Genomic DNA, 20,668 nt, shown 5'->3' with positions numbered 1-20,668 from the left:
GCTTTTTCAACCAATGGCGTGATTGCCCTCCTGCAGCACAAACTAGACACTTAGCTGCGTTTTCAAGCAACAAGCAAAGCAAAACGGAAGTTGGAGACATGATTAGCCATGAATATGTGATTAGCTGCAGAATAGGGACAATTATTTTTGTCACATTGGGAGAATAGATAAGTTGCTGCCCACCCAGTTGCGTAACAAGGACGCCAGGGCCTTGTGCAAGCAGGAAAAATGGTCCCTTATTTACTGTTGGGGTAGTAAAAATAGCAACATTTTCAGGGTTAAATGGGCCTCTCAGGGCTCTGGTGCTGCTGCACCTGCTTCACCAATAGTGACTATGCCCCTGTGCCCACCTTGACTAAAGGGCAACATACTACAATCAGAAGCAGCCGGCCCTCCCCCACTATGACCAGTGGCACAGAAAGGGTGTTGCGGGTCCGAACGCAAGCACGGTAAATGGGCCACCATCGCACAGTTTGGTGATGGAGTGCCGTGGGACCTCAATGAACCAGGGCCCCAGTGCCACTGCACCTGCAGCACCATTGATAGCTACGCCCATGACTGTGACTCCTTCTGTTTGTTGTCGGTGTTATTTTGAACTCTCCTTAACCACCTGAATATGAACCTGTTGATATTGTCTTTGTTTTAGCAATTCTTGATGATATGCACAGCTGCATTTTTAATGAAATGGATATGATCAGCTTGATATGACTGGCTTAGACAAATTACTGTTATTAAATTAATAGTTTGGACTATGCGGCTGTTAGAAATTTGCACTTTCGCTAGGGACACCCAGGATGTGTGCCACTGTTTGCTGAACCCATTTTGTTGGCCATAGAACTCTGGGCACTTTGTTCCTGCTAACCAGTGGTAAAGTACTTGTGGACTTTCTATTAAACATGGTAAAATTGGCCTACATCTAATTGGGTTATTTACTTTACGTATAGGTCCCTAGTATATGATTTTGCAAGTACCAATAGTCTGTAAATTAAAATTGTATTAGTGAGCTGCATCCCTCATTTTGCCACTCACTAAAGTAGCACTGTAAAGCATGTCTCCAGACCAGCACCTGCACCCTGAGAGTGCGGTTTTAAACTGCAATTTAAGGCAGGTGTAAACTTTTCTTTTTATTACTTAAGAGCCACCCCTATGGTCACACCTAAATGCTCATAGGGCAGGGTGCATGGTATTTAATTGGTAAGACATATATATTTAAAGTTGTGAATGTCCCAGAAGGCCTGCCCGCAGTTTTATAGCTCTTAATTTCAGTATGCCAGCTGCTAGAAAGATTATTCCATGGCTCATTTTAATAGTAATTTATAATCCAGCTTCATGATGAAGTCGAATTTTATATTACTATTTTGGAAATAACAATTTTGTGAAGTTGTTAAGCCAAATGTGCCTGCTCTGCTGTTTGAATCCTGGAGGAAGACTGCACCTGCGTACCTTGAACACAACTCAACTTGCTGGTTTTCCTCACTGAAAGAGATGTGACTTCCAGGAAAGTTTTGGACTTTGGTCACTTTGAGCTTTCCTGCTGTCGTAGATGACTGCACTGAGATGCTGCTCTTCAGCAACCTGCCTTCACTGAGTCCTGCTTTGGGTCCAGCTTGCATCTTGCCCGATTGCCAACTTACCAATGATCATTTTTCGCCAAAATGTTTCTTAGTGAGAAGATAAAGTTTCCACTACGATGCACCAGATCCCTGTATCTGACCCACACTCCATCAAGGTAGGCCTTAACTTTTGACTTGGTCTAGAGCAACCAGATGACCACTTTGTGCTTTTTGGCTCTATTTTTAATACAAACTTCATATCTCTGGTTCTACCTATTGTATTTTTGTTGCTTTGGTGTCATTTTATTTGTTAAAACGTACTCTATTTATCTAAATTGGTTTGGGATTTTTTTTGCGTTATGTTATGACTCTATTACTGTTGAAGTACTGCAAAAATACTTTACACATTGGATCTAAGTAAAGCCTGACTGCTTTGTGCCAAGCTACCAAAGGGTAAAGAACATGATTATCTTTTGCCAGTTGTACTTTCCCATTTGCCAGTTGGCTTGAAGGCTGTTGGAGGAAATACCTCCCCCACACCAACAGGAAAAAGACCATCACATTTTGATTTTCTTACCAATGGGACAGCTGTTCTGCTAGCTGCTGCCTGCTTTGCTGGGACCACTTTAATTCCACACCTTGGAAGAATGGTTGAAATGCTGTCACAAATGTGAGTACTGGAATAGTGGGGTATATATCCAGGACGACATTAAATATGTTACTGGCATCCTGAGAGTTTTCTTCCAGCATATCAAGGACATGTTGAAGCTTTTCCAGTGCCTAATTTGAGCCGGTGCTTTTCAGTGCTCAGCACCGACACGTAATCATCAAAACCAATGCTTTTCACGAGCACCAATTAAGGACACATTAATTTACAGATTAAGTGATTTGCCCAGAATCACAGGATGTTGAGCCAAAGCAGAGACTCGAACCTGGTTCCCGAGCTCCGAAGTCTGCATCTCTGACGATTACGCCACATCCTCTTCCCACTTTCATGGTTAGTAGTTGGTTCTGTTTTAGGTGGAACTAACAGGAGAAATGGGTTGGTGCAGGCTGCCTCCTGATGAGAGCCACGGATTCTTTTTTTTACAAATTAACAACTGAGTTTTCTGTTCAAGACTGTCATGACTACAATTGCCACCCCTCATTTGGTAATACATAGTTCTGGGCAGCATCATCAGTTCTCGCCTGGGTTTCTGTGGGCAAAGCAGGGCTTTAAGTGGGATGAAAAAACTGGGGGGTCTCTCAAGGGGGCGTGGCCAATGTAATTAAGGGCATGACTTAAAAACTCGTAAGTTAAAAATTTGTGCTTAGCATAGTGTGCCGCCAGACTTGTATTTTGCTGTTTCTGTCATTACATCCAGATATAGGATACAACAAGTAACATCATACCTACAATAAGTCAGGACCATTGGCTTTGTCAATGGTTGTTAGTTGAATAAGATAAATAAGCAGCAACTATGGCTAATATGTAATATTGAAAAAACCTCAACTTAAAGCCCTGGGGACACCACGACAATATTGCTGCTCATGAGTTTCAAAAAGAGAAGGGAAACCCAGAGAGAAAATGACTATCTTTAAAGGATTTCCCTTCCCCTACTATGCTCACCTGACATGATGTCATGCTGTAACTTCTCCACTAGTGAGCAGTGTGAGCATGCGCACATCGATATGCCTGCTGTCACAGCAGTCCGGAAAAAACACGGACCGCCTGTGACAGGCCAGAAAACAGAGCCCGATAGAGACCCGTTTGGAGGCCTCCTTTAAAAAACTGCTGGTGCTCAGACCCGGTGAGACCCGGCCCAGATAAAACCCTGGGGCAAAGACTTCTCAAGCTACTTTTTTGGAAACGCTGCTTTTCTCCACACTCTAAAGGGGGTAAGGAATGGGCAGAAGAGGATTATGGGCACATCGCCAAATTTAAGGCTAAGAACTTTGGTGCCCTTCCTTAAATTAAACGATGTCAACAATCATTTAATAAAAAGATGACGTCATGAATTGCAGATTGTTTCATAACGCCAGCAACCTTTAAATACAATTGCAAGCCACACTCTCAGATTCCATGGGTATTATAGTCGATTTTTCGCACAGCAGTACATGGATTAGTTTAAAATGTCATGTCCCACGGTGTTACCTGATAGATTTCAACGCTATCTCGTGACAAATGTCCTTCATTTGTCTCTTTATGCTAATAACTAAGATTGCCATCTTGCTTCTCCTCTGATGTTGACACTAAATTACTATTCTTTGCCCAGTGATTATTTGGTGTCATAACATTTAATTAAGAAAACTGGTGATCAGTCTGCCGCTGACAGGTTTTATCATTCCAGAATTTGAAGTCATTATTATATTTTTTGTTCCTCCAGCATTTGTTAAAATGTATGTTAATTCACTACTCTGGCATGGTAATTGGCTATTGTAGCCTCGTATGCAGTGTCAGTCCGCTCTCTGCATGCTTAAACAGATTACTGGCATATTTCTAACTGTGTGCTTTATTGTTGTTTTTTCCAGGGACAGAAAACCACTCTGCTATTTATTTGAAAATTAAAATCAGGTATTTTTGGAAGTTTTAACATTTAGTGCGATACACATGTTTGAGCCACAATATTCCCTGTCTTCGCATTTATGAGCGTATACAGAATAAGTATTTGATTAAGCCTTTCAACCTTGCAAAGTCTATGAAATCCATAGCATTGAGAAGGGTAACAACTGTTTGTCAGTGCCAGGACACCATAAGGTGAACATGGGCTTTGCAAATTCACTTATTTTATTTTATCTTATGTTATTTATACATCACATTACCTGGAAGCAAACAAACGTGTAACCTGTGGCAGTATGGCACAGATGTCTGTGACACTAAGAGGAATCTGTAAAAGCTGACCATATCTGCTCAGGGCACTGCACAGGTGACGAGTGTCAGACATAGGTTCACAGATTTTCAGGATATCTATGTAAGATACATTTGCATACAGTGAATGAGAACAGAACTCATACACCTAGGCCAAAATGTATTAAAGTCCTGCATTGTCCGTGTGTGATCAAATACAGCCATGTCACAGAACTCACATGGATCGATCACTCCTTTGCCCACTTCAGCATCTCTACCCCCACACCGCCACATCCAAGATGACTAGCGCCCCCCACCCGGGATGGAATAAACCTCAGCGGCCAGCTGGACAGACACCCTCAACACCTCCAACCCCGCTACCACCACCAACCTTCAACACGGAGTGAAGAACTTCAATGCTTGGATCACCAATTGTGCCAACAGCATCGTCCCCATCAAGAACAGCTTCCAGAGAATATCTAAAAAGGCCAGCTGTTACACCCAAGAACTCAGAACAGCAAAATGAGACAGCAAACAGCTGGAGAGGAGAAAGTGTGCCAGAAAGGACACCACTGACATTCCTTAACCTGTACCACCTACTGCTGAGGGCAACAAAGAAGACAGTCCTAACCGCATGCATTGAAACCAGGCCAACAACACCAAGGAACTTTTCAACATTGTTATTGAATTCTACAACATGGCTGCCAGCGAAAACAACAACACACCTTCACAGGAGTGGGTGACAACCTCGACAACTTCTTCCATGACAAGATTGCAACCATATACAGAAACTACGAATCTCAACCCACAAACATGGATTTCCTTGACAGGTGCGCCACCACCATAACCAACATGAACCACAGACTGACCAACTATAATCTTCTTCCACCCAGGACACAATTTCCATCATGAAATCCATCCAGTTGAGACCTCCCACAGACCAATGCCCGCTGCACATCTTCAACCTCGGATCAGCCAGGAACTTACCACCCTGCTGCTTACCTTGATCACCACCACAATGCTTTCCAATGCTTGGAAACACGCCAAAGCCAGACCACTACTTAAAAACCCTCCGCCAACCCCAGCTAACTCAAAAACTACAAGCTAATCTCCTGCTCCCATTCCCAGGGAAGGTACTGGAAAAGATCATCAATAAGCAACTCAGGAGACACATTATCACTCTCAGAGAAGGTGGCAGGCAGCTGTAAGCCTGGTCACTAGGTAGCCCCTCCCTAACCTCCCACTCTGCAATTCGTTCAGAGAGCAGCTGAGTTCGGACAACTTTGACTCAGCCTCGGCTTCCGCATTTCAAGAAGCTGTAAGGGTCCAAAATTCAAACAGCAATAGCGTGATGTATAATTCACAGTACAGAAGGTAATCATGGAGGAGACATAGAGCTGGTAATTACCTTTTAGGGGAGAAAGATAAAAATAACCAGTGGAAATTGATCACTTTCTGTTCCCCCTCCACCTTATGGGACTGTTTGTCCAGTGGCTTGGAGTGGAGCAATGTAACAGAAATGCATGGAGAGCCTGAAGAGACCTTCAAAATCCACTTAGCAGCAGACAGAGACTGCGTTAGACTGTCACGTGCCAAGAGTCATCGAGGGTCAAAATACTCCTGGCTGGATAGTAAATTCCTGTTCCCCAGCTCTCCAACTGATACCCATTCCCTCTCTCTGCTCTCATCCTCTGGTTTCAGCCTCTGTCCACGAGCGGACACAGATTCTGGAACACTAATGGCAGTAATTAAAGGTGCAACTGGGGGAGTAAAAACAATATGGTGAAGTAGCAGCTGCCTAACAACTGTCGCAACAGGAATAACATGGCTACCATTTTGAAGAAGGGGAAAAGGCAAGGAATTCAGGGAAAGATGTTGGCTGCAAAAAAACACGAAACCTTCCCTAATCAAGCTTGTTCTTGCAAAATCTGCTTTAATTAGAGCCAATATTTCCAGGGAAAATGAAAGCATGGAAAGCACCTCTAATTTAATTAGTCAAACCTTTACCCCATAGAAGAGTCAATGGGGATGTCTAGAGCTGATGATCTAGTGGCTTCACCTATGGGGGGTCTAGCAGGAGAAGGTGGCAGGCAGAATATAGTTTCAGATTGGCTTACCTAAAGTGCTCTCACACCAGATATGTCATCAAAAGAGAGAAAGAAGCAGGATGGTATAATCGAGTACTCTCAGGGAGAAACTGATGTAAATATGGCTGTAAGGAGGGTAGAATGAGAGAATACCCACTCTTCTCAAAACCATAAAGAGTGATCGAAGGGTGAAGACAGCTAGAGGGGAATCACATAAATGACTTCATGTAAGAAAGTGACCAACCTCAACAGGAAGAAAACTGGGATCAGGACTCTCACATGGTTTCAAAGTGCCTGAGCTTGAACTTGAAGGATGTAAGTGCCCATCAAGGGGCAATAGATGGAAAGGTGGGAGTGAATCAAGTCCATTCATCAGATCAGGCAATGACTCAGGCAGAGATTGGCAGTCTTGGCAGATCAGGTGAATCTAAATCTATGACAAATCTGCTAGAAATAATTCCCAATGAGATAAAGAACTGAAGTGGGTTCAGAGGGAAGAAATCACTTCATTAGGTCTCTGATTAACAAAAATTGAAGAGGCCCTGACAAGACTATGTGGGACACTTCAGGAGACAGAGCTGAGAATCACCACACTAGAAGATGAGACATGAGTGCGGGAAGCAGAATTAAAGAAATCCCTGAAAGAAATTTAGCAGCTAGAGGATCTTGAAAATCATAGCAGGTCCTCTAATCTACGTTTCCTGGTAGTCCCAGAGGGGGAGGCGATAACCAGTGGCTACTCTAATCCAATACATCTGGTGTAAAAATGTTATAAGAAGGAGCATTTGACCAGGTTTCGATAAGGATCTGCCAATTATGAGAGCGCATTGAGTTCCAGTGCAATGTACTCTCAATCTGAAATACCCACACACCATCCTAGTGAACTTTAATGACTATAGGATAAATGAGCAGATCCAGACTGCTGTTATTAAGCATAAATAATTTTCTATCGTGGAGAAGGAGAACATCTGTGTATTTTCAGACATGTCAATAACAGCAGCCAGATGAAGAAAATAGTTTTTGGGGCCTGAGAGACACTTCAGGTCAGGCAGTGCTAAGGCTTTGATATTTCAGAAATCAAAATTGTGAATTCTCTGTAAAGGGCAATTTCATATATTTACTGATATTGATGAGGCATGCACAATGCTGAGTACTGTTCTTACCCCATGTCCTGGGCCTCCCATGAAAGAAACCAAGTTTAAGGACAAAAATATAAAATGCATGCTAGAATATGATAGTGTTATACATGCTGCTCAGCATGTATGTCTGTGGAGTGGAATGCTGGTGTGAGAGCTGGTTGTGGATTTTTGGATGAGAGAGAGAGTCAGTTGTAACATCTTATCTTGGAATAAATCATTTAAATAAACTACATGGAATGGACCTACTTTTTTACAACATATTTTGGCGACGATTTATGAAAGAAGAACTTGCGTGTGCCACCTTATTGGACTGAAACTAAGCTTGAAGTAACTGAATTGAAGATATAGAGATTTAAGTGGCACATCAAGATGCTGGCCCCCCTGAGCCCCACCAGTGACCCTGACATCAGTTGCCCACTACCCAAAGGTGCCAGTTCCAAACGTAATGTGCCAGTTCCTGCTCTACTTCCCTCCCTTTCCAGCTCCTTTGGGACAGTGGTCCCCTCCTGTCGCTTTGGGACAGTGTTTCCACAAAGTGCAGTTTCCCAGAAGAGTGTTCTTCTTCTGCTTCACTACTGCCTCAGTGATCTACTTTACCCTGCTACACTGCTACGGAGAAAACCTGTTCATGCTTCTGGCTACACTCATTGCCAGATCCAACCCAGCTGCCAGCCTATCCTGTTGCTTTGAAAGCAAAGATCTTCTTTTCCTGTTTGGTGCACTGAGCGTTTGTGACTGAGAATTGTGCCAAAACTGAGGAGTGTCAGATCCTGCTGTGTTTCATCGTGGGCTCATTGAGTGGACCTTCAGACAGCCCAGCAGCCAAGGTGTGCTGTGTCATAATTTTACATTGCGATTTATGGCGTTCGAGGACAAAGATTGGGCCCTGGTGTTTTGTGCTGACCAAAAGGTGGTTGAGCCTGCAGATTGCTAGGCAGTGTATAATTGAAGGGAAAGAATCCCTATTTCCACCCATTTGCTGTCAAATGAGTTTTATTTTTTGCAGCTTTCACTTGTTAGGTCTCGGCCTGCGTAGGCTGCGCTTGCGCAGTCTCGCCGGCGAGATCTTATGTCTCTTAGTGTGGGGCTTGAACCTGCCCCTCTTCTCCATTGGCTGGCTTCCTAAACGGAGGCCAGCCATTGGAGAAGAGGGGCGTCTGTCAGTTTATGCCCCGTCATTTTGTGATTCGGGAGCGTGTTTTTCATGTTCTTTCTCTCCTCTTCCCATTGGCTGGAATTTTACATTCCAGCCAATGGGAAGAAGAGAGAAAGAAAAATACGCCCCCGAATCCGAAAAAGATAGTGCCGCCTTTAAAGAGGGCCGTCCCGCCGAATTATACTCGAGAAGTAACAGTAGGAGCTGCCCCAAGAGAGAAGGAAGCCACCAGTCAGGGCGGGGGCCAGAGGTCCCCTGGAAAACAGCACCCAGGTAAGCTGAATGCATGCGCGGGCACTGTGCAGCCACGGGTGGGCGGCAGGGTGTACCATAGGGTCGTCCAGTGTGTGGTTTTGGTGGGGGAGGGGCAGCCTTCCGTGGTTGTTTGTGGTGGATAGATCAGTTTCCACTCTGTCAAGAGTTAGAGGCTGTGCAGTTTGACTGGGCTGTTTACAGCCTTTGTGCAGCTTTTGGAGCAGGGAGCAGTTTGTACTCCTTGTCAGACAAGGTGGCTGTCTGTCTGCACTCTGTCAGAGTCAGCTTGTTCCCTAGCGAGAGGAGGGGGCAATTCGCAGTCTGCTTGAGGAGTCAATGCTCGAAATTAAGCGTAATATGCACTATTCTGCTGATAGAAATGACTTTAGTACTCTCGATTTGAAGGCGGAAAGAAGCCGCTTCTGTGCAGTGTGCAGGAGGGGGCGAGATAAGAGTGCGTGTCTAGCGGTACATGGAGCGCACATTAGGATATTTCCTAATGAGGTGGCAAATGGGGTGGGCGAGCGGGATGTCGCCCCCCATGTATCGCATCGTTTGGTTGCTGTACGGTGCCGGCAGCCTGGCGCCTGGACACTGTTCAAACTCCAGTGGGAATAGCACCTCGAAGTCAGTCGGCCATCTCTATACGTATGTATGTATGTATTATGCACTTATATAGCGCGAACTGCCACCCAAAGGGTATCCCGGCGCTTTCTGACTCCACTGAACCATTTACGCAGACACGTATTTAGCCAACTCTAGGAAATAGGTGAGTTTTAAAATTTTTGTTGAAGGATGGAAGGTCCTCCAAGCTCCTCAAAAATAGTGGGAGGGAGTTCCAAAGCTTGGCAGCTGTGTATCCAAAGGATCGGCCCCCCATCCGAATCCTATTGATCCTTGGAACCACGACCAGATGTAATGAAGATGAGCGTAACGGTCTCGCTGCGTGGTACCAGGAGAAGAGGTTCCGTAGCATTACTGGGCCTTGGTCATGTAGAGCCTTAAAGACCAGGCAGGAAGATTTAAAAAGAATTCTCTGCTGGACTGGCAGCCAATGCAGATCTTTAAGTTCAAGGGATGAGGAGGCAGCACGAGGCCTAGAGAGGGCTAGTTTTGCAGCCATGTTTTGGACGCGTTGCAGCTTAGAAATCAAGGTACCAGGAGCCCCCAGAAGCAATGCGTTGCAATAATCTATCCTACTAAGGATAATGCCACTCACCACCTCTGGTCTGGCCTGGAGTGGGAGCAGGGGAAGAATTTTCCGCAAAGTGCGGAGTAACATCATACAGATAGAGATGGTTTTATCAACAAAACCATTCAACTGGAGATTGGAATCAAACATCACTCCAAGGTTACGGGCACAATCCACCGCTGCCACCTTACCCAAGGAGGAAGAAGGCCAGAGGTCAGATGGCAGAGCACGTGGGACGCGGTCTGATGAGCAATGGAGAACCTCAGCCTTGGAGCTATTAAATTGAAGAGAATTGTTCCTCAACCAATCGGCCGTGGCCGTCATGCAGCTATGGAAAGTATCTGTGGACACCGCATCTTCCCCTTCCAGGGAGAAGATGAGCTGGGTGTCATCAGCGTAATTGATCACTGAGATGCCAAAAGATTTGATCAATTTAACTAGAGGACACAGATATAAATTGAACAATATGGGGCTGATCGCGGACCCCTGCGGAACACCTTGTCCCACTCTCCTAATACCTGAGCGGAAAGGTGGTAAGGCCACCACCTGATGCCTGTTCTGAAGGTACGAGATCAGCCAGTCCCTTGCCAAACCAGCTATCCCGGCCTCCTCCAGCCTGTTGACAAGAATGGGATGGCTGACCGTGTCGAACGCGGCCGATAGGTCGAGCAGCACTAAAAAGGCTGCTCGACCATTATCGACCCGAGATCGAAGTTTGTCCAACACGACCACCAGTGCCGACTCCGTACCATGAGCTGGCCGGAAGCCGAACTGGGCCATCTCCAGATAGTTGTTACTTTCCAAGAAGCCGGAGAGAGACCGGGTGACAAGTTTTTCCATGATCTTAACTGGAAAAGGGAGCAAGGAAGTAGGCCGATAATTCGACAGACAGGTGGGGTCTAGCGTGGGCTTCTTTAGGAGAGGGAAGACCACCGCCAACTTCCAGCTGTCCGGGACCATAGCCGAATTGAAGGACTGAAGACAAATGGAATGCAAAGGAGGAACAAGTTCATCCTGAAATAGTTTCCAATATCTGTGGGGCAGTGGGTCCAAAGGAGAACCCGAGTTCACCCGGTTTGCTAGCGTGCAAAACTCATCCAATGAGGGAAGGGAGAAACACTCTAGCCGCTGATGAGATATATGCTCATCCAGTTCAGCAGGGGCAGGGAGGGATACAGAGGCATCCGAGATTGAGGGTCACATGTGTCTGAGGTAGCAAGGGCATTTAAGATGTTTGCAATTTTATCCTCAAACGCTCTTGCTAGCGAGTCGCAGAGAGATTGTGAAGCTGGGATGTTATTCGCCGCGCACTCCGGCCTAGAGAGGTCATTTACTATTTTAAATAGAGTCTGCGATTTATTCGTTGCCTGTGTCAACGTGACCTCAAAATATTTTGCCTTGGCACATTTCATTTGGGCTTTGTATTCAAGCAGTGCTAGTTTATATAAGGACTTAGCACTCTCAGAGTAAGACCTCCTCCACACCCTTTCCCCCTGCTTACAGCGAAGTTTCAGTTGGAATAGGTCAGAAGAAAACCAGGGCATTGAGGGTTGACGTATGACCTTAGAATTCCGTATCGGAAGCAATGTGTCCAGAGATCTGGTGATTTGCTGGCACAAGATAGAATAGCTTGCTTCAGCATTTTCCATCAGGTTGAACATCCCCGGAAGGAGGGGTGGATGGTCAGAGTAGTGTAAGAGCTTTGACCACTGTCTCTTCGCTATAGCGGAGTTCACTCCATTCTTTCCGAGAGACTCTGCAGGAAGATGGAGGGAAAAACGGACTAGTGCGTGGTCTGTCCAGCATTGAAAAACTATTTCCCCGATTACCACCCGAGAGGCTTCTGCGAAGATCAAGTCCAGCACATGACCCTTCATATTGGTCTGGGACAGCTGTAGGTCTGGAGGAAACGTGTAGCAGTGGAATGGCAATTGCGGGGGGGGTCATCTCCCTACCGGGGGGGCTTACCCACCACCGCCCCATAGTTTATTTAAAATTAAACGCTGAAGATGCGCAGCTGTTTGGAGAGGTTCATAGTGTCTTTAATAGAAGCTTCAAAGCAAAAAGCTTACAGAGAAAAAAAAAGATAAGGACCGTTTCCGGGCGGAGGTGACAGATGCGGGTCATTGATTGCTGCTACTGCCTCGTGGCAGCCAGTCATAGGTAGCAGAGGCATCCAGGAAGGGGGTAGAACAAGTCTTTAGGCCATTACGAATGTGCCTGCGATCCCGTTGTCGTAAGACGAGTTTGCTTGCCTGCTGTATAGTCGGTATGTCACCGAGCTTCTCGTCCCAGAGAGGCCAAAAAGTGAAGTCCAGCTGTTTGGCAGGGGGGATGGCGTCCCCCGGTACAATAAGTGGGGGGATGCCGCCCACCCGAGTGGTACCCAACTCGAGCCCTGGATGCGGGGTAGTTCTGAAGTCTGTTGTTGGGAGGGGGGCGGTTTGCACCAAGGTCTTGGGAGCAATCGGAAGCACTGTTGTTGGATAATAGAAATTTTTACAGCCTGTATGCGGTGGATAGTTTATCTGGGTGTGTGTTGTGCTGAATTGGCAGCCTTCGTATGGTAAGGATGCATTTTGCGACCCATACCGTGTTTGCATCATTATTACGGATGGGGCAGTTCTAGTATCTATGTGACAATCCCACACAAGATCAGCAGTAGCCAGTAGCCAGTCGCAAACAGGAAAGAGAGAAACTTCTGCAAAGGCCCACCGGCGACCAAGCATTAACCAGGAATGTTATGTTTTGTAACACAGATTTGTATAGCGCTCTACTGTCATTAGTATGCCACAGCACTGTGGGGGTGGATGCCGTGGCGCCCTTTTCTTGACAATTCTAACACAGACCGCAGCCTCGTCTCTGTTTTGAGTGGGATTATTCATAGTGTGGTGGTGGTTAATACTTTGTGCATTTGGTTGTAGTGTGGGGGGTACAAAAGGGGGTGGTGATGGACGGAGCATCTGAATCAATCAAACACTCACACCCAGTCAAAAGATCTGGGTTTAATCCATCACTGTTCCTTAGCCCACTCTGCCACCCCAGTTCAGACATGGCTATATGCAAATCAGTCTGACCCTGTGCCTCATGGGAACAGTCCAGCCCGAACTGCCAAGCCATGTCTTCCCTGGACCGGAAACAAGCTTCCGAGGACCGGTTTCTAGCATTCCAGCCGTCTTCAGCCCGGCTTGCGTGAATCCAGTGGCAAAGTGAGCAAGGGACTCACGTCTGAGCATACCCTGCCACACTTATGGCGGCCAAAAGCGGTACAAAAGGGGGTGGTGATGGACGGAGCATCTGAATCAATCAAACACTCACACCCAGTCAAAAGATCTGGGTTTAATCCATCACTGTTCTTTAGCCCACTCTGCCACCCCAGTTCAGACATGGCTATATGCAAATCAGTCTGACCCTGTGCCTCATGGGAACAGTCCAGCCCGAACTGCCAAGCCATGTCTTCCCTGGACCGGAAACAAGCTTCCGAGGACCGGTTTCTGGCATTCCAGCCGTCTTCAGCCCGGCTTGCTTAAATCCAGTGGCAAAGTGAGCAAGGGACTCACGTCTGAGCATACCCTGCCACACTTATGGCGGCCAAAAGCGGTACAAAAGGGGGTGTTGATGGACGGAGCATCTGAATCAATCAAACACTCACACCCAGTCAAAAGATCTGGGTTTAATCCATCACCGTTCTTTAGCCCACTCTGCCACCCCAGTTCAGACATGGCTATATGCAAATCAGTCTGACCCTGTGCCTCATGGGAACAGTCCAGCCCGAACTGCCAAGCCATGTCTTCCCTGGACCGGAAACAAGCTTCCGAGGACCGGTTTCTGGCATTCCAGCCGTCTTCAGCCCGGTTTGCTTGAATCCAGTGGCAAAGTGAGCAAGGGACTCACGTCTGAGCATACCCTGCCACACTTATGGCGGCCAAAAGCGGTACAAAAGGGGGTGGTGATGGACGGAGCATCTGAATCAATCAAACACTCACACCCAGTCAAAAGATCTGGGTTTAATCCATCACCGTTCTTTAGCCCACTCTGCCACCCCAGTTCAGACATGGCTATATGCAAATCAGTCTGCCCTGTGCCTCATGGGAACAGTCCAGCCCGAACTGCCAAGCCATGTCTTCCCTGGACTGGAACCAAGCTTCCGAGGACCGGTTTCTGGCATTCCAGCCATCTTCAGCCCGGCTTGCTTGAATCCAGTGGCAAAGTGAGCAAGGGACAGGAAAGAGAGAAACTTCTGCAAAGGCCCACCGGCGACCAAGCATTAACCAGGAATGTTATGTTTTGTAACACAGATTTGTATAGCGCTCTACTGTCATTAGTATGCCTTTCAGCACTGTGGGGGTGGAGGCTGTGGCGCCCTTTTCTTGACAATTCTAACACAGACCGCAGGCTCGTCTCTGTTTTGAGTGGGATTATTCATAGTGTGGTGGTGGTTAATACTTTGTGCATTTGGTTGTAGTGTGGTTTCGGGTGTGTGCCTGTCTGGATCCGGAGATCTTTCCCAGTTTGGGTATATGTCCACTGAAGAGTTGGTGTGTCAATGTCCGGCTTGGGGCATGTGTATTAAATAACTCAGACTATGCTTAGATAGAGCCCGAAGCATCCCTTTAAATCTACCTGTGGGGTGTTGGTGGATTTCGGTTTGTGTTGTTCCGGGGGGGAGCTGTGTGTTATGAAGCGAGTAGTGCTGTTCTGACTGTTAGTGGGGCTCTTGCACGACTGAAGCCAGTCAGCTCAGCATGCCTACTCCTACAGAGGCAATCCCTGACACCCTTGGAATGTGCCCAGGATGTTTCTGAGAACCACAAATACTCAAACAAAATATTTGTCCTGCAGGCAGGTTTCTTTACTGCCCTCTCCGCAAACAGGTTTTGGAAGTCCCATATAAACCCAAGTAATTAATAGCAAACGATTTCTCTGTCTGTTTTGGGTGCATTATTACCCCATTTTGCATGCCTATTCTTGTAGTTCCCACCTGAAAAAATGAAAAATATGAACACACTTTGGCTTCGGCCCCAATCATCAATATCAGGTTTTCTTCGCTATATTGCCAGAGTTTGAACGACCCATTTGATGTCTAAATAATCTCTTAATTTCAAATAATTGCACATTTCATTTTCCTTGCTGTACGTGGTTCCAATAATGCAGCTATAATGTCCTAACTAACGTCAGCTAAAATAACTTTAGAGAAAGAGCGAAGAAGTGTTACTAAACAGGGCAGGCTTGTTTAGTTGAACAAAAATAGTCTATTGATGTAAGATTCCTGCACAGCCTAAGTTACTTCCCGGGAATTCTCTTCCTCTAGACCCCAGTCAGACTTGAAAAATACTTTCTTAAATCAAGAATGTCCTGAAAAACATAATTGTTCGACCTGGAGTAAGGAGTGTTCTGTGTCCATCCGGCTTCTCCACTGCCCCCCCTTCACCCAACCAAGCTGTCCTACCTGTCAGACAAGCAAGACCAGCTGTTGTCTCGATAGTCCAGTTCTGAAGACATTGATTTAATTAACGTAGGCTTTAACACACCTTGAGGTTTTAAATGAGGAACAATAGCAGCAGACACAATCCCTCCGCTGACTGTTGAGCTCCTTTACCCTCCGAACCTGAACCTCCAGCCCCCCTACTTGAATCCTGCATAGAATACACCATACTGACAAGCTTCCTGTGACCAAAGTCCCAGATAAAAGAAATCCACTCATCCTCCCCAGGTTTTGAAAGATCTTACAAATCACATCAGACCTACAGGTCTAGTGTCTGTAATGATCTACTTGACAAGGGAACTGATCTCAGCAAGACGTTTTACCATGAGATACTTACATTTATTGAGCTGTATGTCCCAAATTAGGTCAATAAATAGTTGAACTCAAAGCATTTTTCATTTCATGCCAAAGTACCAGAGTGGTTCTGTGTATGTGTGTGTGTGTGGCTCTGTGTGTGTGTGTGTGTGTGTGGCTCTGTGTGTGTGTGTGGCTCTCTGTGTGTGTGTGTGTGGCTCTGTGTGTGTGTGTGTGTCTGTGTGTGTCTGTGTGTGTGTGGCTCTATGTGTGTGTGTGTGTGTGTGTGTGGCTCTGTGTGTGTGTGTCTGTGTGTGTGTGTGTGGCTCTGTGTGTGTGTGTGTGGCTGTGTGTGTGTTTTGGACTTTGTGTGTGTGTGTTGGGCTCTGTGTGTGTGTGTGTGTGTGTGTGTTGGGCTCTGTGTGTGTGTGTGTGTTGGGCTCTGTGTGTGTGTGTGGGGCTCTATGTGTGGGGGGCTCTGTGTGTGTGTGTGGGGCCCTCTGTGTGTGGGGGGGGCTCTGTGTGTGTGGGGGTCTGTGTGTGTGGGGGCTCTGTGTGTGTGGGGGGGCTCTGTGTGTGGGGGGCTCTGGGTGTGGGCGTGTGGGGCTCTGTGTGTGTGGGTGGGTGCGTGTAGCTCTGTGTGTGTGTGGGTGGGTGTGGCTCTGTGTGTGTGTGGGGGTGCAAATGCAATAGATCTCGCATTTGCGAGAGATTAAGCTATTGGCATTGTAAATGACAATGCCATTTATTTATATGTTTTAAAAACAAAAATAATGTCATGAGCAATGCCAATAGCTCTAAATTTAACAAAGACGAGAACATTGCATTGTAAATGCTTGTCTTGCCTCTGTTCTCTGCTTGTCATAGTTTTTTGGTTCCTTGCTTGTCATCGCTTTTTCTTGCCTCTGTTCTCTGCTTGTTATCATTTTTCTTGCATCTGTTCTCTGCTTGTCATCGCTTTTTCTTGCCTCTGTTCTCTGCTGGTCATCGTTTTTTCTTGCCTCGGTTCCCTGCTTGTGATCGTTTTTTCTTGCCTCTGTTCCCTGCTTCTCATCGTTTTTTCTTGCCTCTGTTCCCTGGGGCGTTACTGGGCAGAGAGCTCTGTGTGTGTGTGGCTCTCTGTGTGTGTGTCTCTGTGTGTGTGTGTGTGTGTGTTGGGCCCTGTGTGTGTCTCTCTGTGTGGCTCTGTGTCTGTGTGTGTGGCTCTGTGTGTGTGGCTCTCTGTGTGTGTGTGTGACTCTGTGTGTGGCTCTGTGTGTGTGAGTGTGTGACTGTGTGTGGCTGTGTGTGTGGGGGGCTCTCTGTGTGTGTGTGGCTCTGTGTGTGTGTGTGGCTCTCTGTGTGTGTGTGGTTCTGTGTGTGTGTGTGGCTCTGTGTGTGTGGGGCTCTGTGTGTGTGTTGGTCTCTGTGTGTGGCTCTGTGTGTGGCTCTGTGTGTGTGTGTGACTCTGTGTGTGTGTGTGTGTGTGGCTCTGCCTGTGTGTGGCTCTGTCTGTGTGTGTGTGTGTGTGTGGCTCTGTCTGTGTGTGTGTGCGTGTGTGTGTGTGTGGCTCTGTCTGTGTGTGTGTGTGTGTGTGGCTCTGTGTGTGTGTTTGTGTGTGTGTGTGTGGCTCTGTCTGTGTGTGTGTGTGTGTGTGTGTGGCTCTGCCTGTGTGTGTGTGGCTCTGTGTGTGTGTGTGTGTGGCTCTGTCTGTGTGTGTGTGTGGCTCTGTGTGTGTGTGTGTGTGTGTGGCTCTGTCTGTGTGTGTGTGTCTCTCTGTCTCTGTGTGTGTGGCTCTGTCTGTGTGTGTGTGTGTGTGTGGCTCTGTCTGTGTGTGTGTGTGTGTGTGGCTCTGTGTGTGTGTGGGTGGCTCTGTCTGTGTGTGTGTGTGTGGCTCTGTCTGTGTGTGTGTGTGGCTCTGTCTGTGTGTGGCTCTGTGTGTCGCTCTGTGTGTGGCTCTGTGTGTAGCTCTGTGTGTGCGTGGCTCTGTGTGTGTGGCTCTGTGTGTGTGGCTCTGTGTGTGTGTGTGGCCCTGTGTCCGCTAATACTCTCTACTACTCTCAAATGCTCACCTATTGCCATTGTAAATGACAATACCATTTATTTATGTTTTAAAAAAAACAAAAAATGAAAAAAATGCCATTTGCAATGCCAATAGCTCTGACTTTAACAAAGCCGAGACCATTACATTGTAAATGCTTGTTTTTCTGTGGCCAACCGCCATGACTCCTATCTAAAACCAAATGGGAACTGTTGAGCACCTTTTACTTTGAAAAATGTTGCTCGCGCACCTACAATCTTGTTGCTGCCGCATGGAGAAGCAAAGGAATTCCTGATGATGTACTTGCTTTTTCCTCACCGCTGCCGAGTGATGCTTACATGCAGTGACACGCCGTGAGCCATTCGGCTCTGCGTCACGAACATGCCGCCATCTTGTATTTGGAAGCTCATGTAGCTTGAAGTGTTCTCTGGTATCCTCCTGTGGACTTCGTTTTTGCCAACCAAATTGTTCTTTTTAAATAAAGTTTTAGAGTCTCCAAGACGTGACCTCTTCAATCTGTATGGGGTCGCTGGGTGCAGAGTAACTTTTGTCGTACCTGCATTCCCCTGTAAGTCTCCATCTTCGTTTGTTTTCCGTTCAGCCACTACTTCTTCTACAATGACTTTGGAGCCTTGCCATGGGTATCTTTTAAACACTTTCATCTATACTGTTTTTGCCCAATGTTTTACAGCAAGTCACAGCAGTGCAAGCATCGGAAAAGTGGCATTATTCGGGTGAGCGGTCGCTCACCAGTGTTTAGTGCTCATTTTACTTTGTTCTTTTCTTTTAAAGGTTTTACCATAAGTAACTATTCTGCTTTTCCCAATGTAATGCCTTATGTACTTTCTATGAGGATTTTTTAACACATTTTGTATAGTGTGTCTGCATGTAGTACTCAATAGGATTGATGTTGTGGCCAATTTACATTGTCAATGTGTACATGATGTTGTTTTCTACATTCCTTTTGCTGTTCAGGGAGCTTTTCTGAACCTGATTTCAAATTCTGTTGCTTTTGAAAGTTCGGCACTTTGGTGTTGATATGTTGCTTGTCTGCAGTGTTATTCTTCCAGAGAAGATTCCTTTACTTTTTATGATGTTGTGCAGGGCGTTCGGTACTGTGCTCATGATTCTTGTTAATTCTGCATTTAGCAGATGTTCTGTGAGGAATATATTTTCCACACGTCACAACCCAAAATGTTGGTTTGGGTGGAGCTTCTTATTAGTGTTTGCATGCTCCGTGTGGAGTCCATTTTCTAGACGTCAAAACCCAGATTTCTGTTTGGGTGGAGTTTCTTATTAGTGTTTTCAAGTTCCGTGTGGAGCGTCCTTTTCCACACATCACAACCCAACTTTTGATTTGGGTGGAATTTTTGCTTGGTTTTCTTCATGTTCCATGCGGAGCGTAGTTTTCCACATGCACACCCCATCTTTACTTGGTGTAAGTACTTAGATGTTGAGTGAAGTGTGTAATCGTGCATAGTTCCGTGTACAGTTTTTCCTACACGTCACACCCCATCTTCAGTTGTGGGGAGTGCTAAAAATTTTCAGTGAAGTGTTGTGATTGCTTAGATTCCGTGTACAAGGTTTTCTACATATCACACCCTGTCTTTTGGTGGGGGAAGCTTTGAATTTATTGAATTTCTTGCAGTACAGTTTCCTGTCGCGCCTTTTAGGTGGGACTCTATCTACCTCTTGTTGGCCTGGCCAGCCTGCTTGTTTGGTTTTTGGGGTTTTGTTTGTGTTTTGGTGGTGTGGCAGTGTGTCTGTGTGTGTTGCTTTGGCTTGGTTTTATGGGATTTTGTGTTTGTATGGGAAAGGGAGCAGTGGTGAGTGTTAGAATTGCTCGATTGTGTGACCTGTTTACTTCTTCCAAATATTTATCTTTTGCTATTTTATATACATCTCCATCTACATGTATTGTATGTTGCCCCTCTCTTGCATGTAATTATTATTGTCACCTTATGCATGCATCTATTTTATTGTTCTTTTGCAGTTTATTTTCATTTGTATTAAGAAAGGGAGATGTGTTATACCTGCCGCTCAGCCTGTGTATCTATGGAGTGGAATGCTGGTGTGAGAGCTGGTTGGGGAATGTTGGATGAGAGAGAGGGTCAGTTGGATGAAGGGCTGAGCCGCAGGGAGGCTGCTCCAGGTGGGGCTCTCTTATCGTAACATCTTATCTTGGAATACATCACTTAAAGAAACTACATGGAATGGACTTACTTCTCTACAACAGACAGGTTGCTAGATGCAGAGCTGGGGTACATCTTCTCACTTACAGCAGATAGGCTCATGCCACTGTGGCGCAAATACAGGGCACCAGTAAGTGAAGAGGACTTCTGAGGGCCCAATGGGCTACTCTACCCCTAGCAAGGGTGAGGATAATTATGGGAGGGGCTTTAGAAGGGTAAAGTGGCTTTCACAGGGTTTGAGAGGTTGGATCACTATAGTTAGAAAAAGGAAGAGTTCATACTTTGACAAACAGAAAAGACTATTAATTAACAGAAATGTTTTATTTTTATTTTTGAATTGCACTTTATCTCAAGACAATTTATGTTCTTAGGAGACCCTACAAGTTCCATTTTAGGAAGCACAGTGCACTTTTCAGAATTGTATGCCTAAAAGAGGTATATGCATTTAAGCATTTTTTGTATGCCGTA

General features: G+C 46.0%; 1 protein-coding gene across 1 annotated transcript in view; it reads right to left on the bottom strand.

Moving 5' to 3' along the window:
- The window catches only part of PRKG1 (protein kinase cGMP-dependent 1), a 2,371,600-nt gene that overhangs the window by 2,161,079 nt on the left and 189,853 nt on the right, over positions 1-20,668 (bottom strand). The window lies entirely within an intron of this gene.

Source organism: Lissotriton helveticus, chromosome 5_1 (genome assembly GCF_964261635.1).
Source record: "Lissotriton helveticus chromosome 5_1, aLisHel1.1, whole genome shotgun sequence".
NCBI lineage: Eukaryota > Metazoa > Chordata > Amphibia > Caudata > Salamandridae > Lissotriton > Lissotriton helveticus.
Note: the sequence above shows the minus strand (reverse complement) of the source record. Positions and strands in the feature narration are given on the sequence as shown.